At 43.2% G+C, this 3311-nt stretch overlaps 1 long non-coding RNA gene across 1 annotated transcript; it reads left to right on the top strand.

Annotated features, from left to right (window-relative positions):
- The first annotated feature begins 452 nt into the window (after positions 1-452).
- On the top strand, positions 453-2225 carry LOC121813103. The gene is made up of 2 exons (XR_006053514.1): positions 453-636; positions 1781-2225. It is a non-coding gene; the product is annotated as an uncharacterized LOC121813103 (long non-coding RNA).
- Positions 2226-3311: the final 1086 nt, after the last annotated feature.

Genomic DNA, 3311 nt, shown 5'->3' with positions numbered 1-3311 from the left:
CATACAGACTAAGTAAAGCGCTATACAAATACATACCATTTACGTCAAGTTATTGCTGCAGAAGGCAGTATTACGATCTACTGAATTATGGCGTGCACTCAATTTCATGCAAACTGCTTCTACATTTTCGCTTAGCTTTTCATTAAATAAATAATGAACGTGCAAAATACCATGTGTTGTTGTTCTTTTGAGGTTGTATATGGTACCTTGGTTTATAAAACATTAGAAATAATAGACGGTGTAACGAGAAACGTAAACTAGTTATGAAAAGACAGGAAAAGCTAACTAAAACTGTACATGTAAAAAATAAAGCAAAATAAAGCATTGATACCTCTGTTTTTAGCGAGAACTGCACTATTTTTAACGGCATTTCCCTTTAAGAGTTCAGTTTCTCTGCTTCTTTGTATACCAACACCAAGACTCCGCCTCTTTATGCAAATGAGCCGTGACGTCGGCGGAAGCTAGCGCTACGTCTCCTCTTCCGACAGATACTGCTTTAAAAGCGTATTTAAAGCCCTGGCTGTAGTTGCGGGAGCAGTGGACAACCTATGCAACAAAAGCTGCTGCAGAGCCGAGAACTGTCCGACCACATAGCGGACGAAAACACGGAGCCAGCGGCTGACACGACACGGCGAGGTGAGCGCGATGCCCGGGGGAAGCAGCAGAGACGAGTCGGGACGGATTTTTAACATTTTATAGCCGCTGCTGGTCGGCTCCGCCAGGCGGAATGCAAAGCATCTCAGGTTGCTGCTGCAGAGACAGGAGCAGGAGGAGGCATTTACTGTAGTTTTCTGCAGGCCTGTTTCAAAAACAGGAGAGAGGCTAGAGGGGGTTGCAATCTGCAGGGTACAGGTCAGGATAAAAATTAGGCTTCTCTTATTATAAAGTGTAAAACAAAATGGTGCAAGTGGGTGGTGTTTAAATTTAAAGTAGATGAAGCAGAAGAGGCTCAGCGGTGGTTGTTTACAGTTTACATGTTGAGAATGCTGGCATTAGAATAATTTTTATTTCCTCCATCACTGCTGTGTGTGTGTGTGTGGGGTGTGTGTGTGTGTGTGTGTATGTGTGTGTGTGTGTGTGTGTGTGTGTGTGTGTGTGTGTGTGAAATTTACCAGGAAGGAGTAGTTTATTGTAGTGTATAACACACTGGTGACTGAAACCAAGCATCTACCGGTATATTTGGTTTACAGAGAGAGAAATCTGCGGGGTAGTGGTCGTGGGTTCGAGTCCAGCGGCCGGCCGTAGTGTGGCTGATCACCCCAGAGGCATTAATCTTAGTTAAGTTAATTGGCGATTCTAAATTGGCCGTGAATGTGAATCTGCTATAGATCGGTGACCTGTCCGGGGTGTAACCCCCACCCCCCGTGACAGCTGGGATAGAATTCAGCCCATCCGTGACCCTGAGCTGTTGTGTTTCGCTCTTGCCGGGGAAAAATTAGTGTAATGGATGAGAAGTGTCCTGCACTGTAACCACTGATTCATCGTCACTGGTTGTAGGTGTGTTTGAACACATCAGCTGTGGTTTCCTACCTGACTGCATAGGGTTCAAGTGTTAAAGTATCTCTTTCTCATTTTTGTGTTTACTGGCGTTTATGTGGATGTGTCTTGGTCTTAGATCCTTAGAGAGCACAACAAATGGATTAATGCAGAAATAATGGCCTTGATAAAAGCATTACTTGTAATGTTAGTTATACCGTAATAATCCATGAGTTAAGTGTCATTGACCTGAGATGACTGTAATCTGTATTAATTTGTTTCTTTTTCAATGTTGCATGCTTAGGTACGACTGCAGGGCTTAAAATTGCAGCTTGGACCAAACTACGACGTCTCAACGACATTTATGAAGCTTTCAAGGCCTTTTGGTGAGTCTCGCGTACACATGCACACGAAAAGCATTTTAAAGATCATCTCGTGTGTTTCACTTTGGTGTTTGGTCCACGCAAAAATATAAAAGACTTGAAGAAAGAGTCGTAAATGGCCAACAGATGTTGTGTTTTAAGTTTAATATGTTTCTGTTGTGCCGAATCGGAGGTTCACTCCGAGTGACGCGATCTTGGTTTTGGTTTGGCTTGACCTGACAGTGCACACACAGACGCACGCTCATGTGATGCTTGTTACTTCCTCAAAAAAACTATGTCAGGCTCCTGGTTTCGATGTGGTTTAGGTTTCAATTTGTGTGCTAAAGACTAGATTGTTTAGCTGAAGTGAAAGCTACCGACTTCCTCTTGAAGAAAATGTTTGCTGACTATCAACTGCTGCTGTGTCAGGTTATTACCCCTCACGAATGTAGCCAGACCCAAGTGGTCATGTGCAGATAGTCACATGAACACACTCCCCAAATGCACATAAAGATACATTTTCTCAGATCTTAAGCAAACACTGTCAACACCTCCCTCTGTACCTTCACATAGGAAGATATAGTAACTACCTGCATGCAGATGTTTGATATTTGCATATAGAGTTGGTGGGTATTTCCATAAACAAAACATCCATGATAGTTCTGTCTTCCTGGGACTGCTGTTTATGTGGACCTCTAGTAATTTCTGATAACTGCAGAGATTGTCTTTGACCAGACCTGCTCAGACCTTCCCCTGCTGAGGTACCACCTCCTCTGGCCCTGGGGGAGGATGGTAAGGCATGCTTGAACCATGTCAGTCGATTCCTTTGTGACGAGGCGGAACCCCTACCAAATGACTAAGCTCTGTCTGGGTGAGGCCCCAGACAACTCTTATATTTTTATTGTTGACTACAGGTGAGGACAGGAATGTAGATCGACCAGTAGGCTTTCCCGTTCAGCTACTTCTTCTGCATTACTGTAGATGTTGCACCGATCTGCTTGGCCCACCGCTCGTGAACAGAACACTGTCTGCACCATTAGTTAACACTAGTGTCTGCAATAAATAGATGGCATTCATATTTGGAATGGTTTATTTAGGTGTTTTAAGCTGGCTCAGATACTACCCTTTCCAAAAAACAAAAACAAAAAAAGCCCCGACATAGCTGTGTGTGTTGTTTTTCAAACCGATGTCCCGAGGCTGATGTCAAAAGGTTAAACGCACCCTCACTGTGACTCCAGATCTGTTGTTTTACTAGTTTTCATAGCACGAGTTCTGATGTGAGCAGAAAACAAGAAGCTCTCCTCCTTCAGAGAGATCGCAGCTCAACCTAAACTCTCAGTTTCCCATAAAACCAACATATCAAAACAAAATCTTTAAGGCAAACAAACAGAGCTACAACTGAATTAAGGGCTGAAAGAATTTGGAAGGGCTAAATCTGCATAGCATTAAATAGAAATAGGATGACATTTAAGT

This window comes from Haplochromis burtoni, unplaced genomic scaffold (genome assembly GCF_018398535.1).
Source record: "Haplochromis burtoni strain Fernald_Lab_line unplaced genomic scaffold, NCSU_Asbu1 Contig_1138, whole genome shotgun sequence".
Lineage (NCBI taxonomy): Eukaryota > Metazoa > Chordata > Actinopteri > Cichliformes > Cichlidae > Haplochromis > Haplochromis burtoni.
Note: the sequence above shows the minus strand (reverse complement) of the source record. Positions and strands in the feature narration are given on the sequence as shown.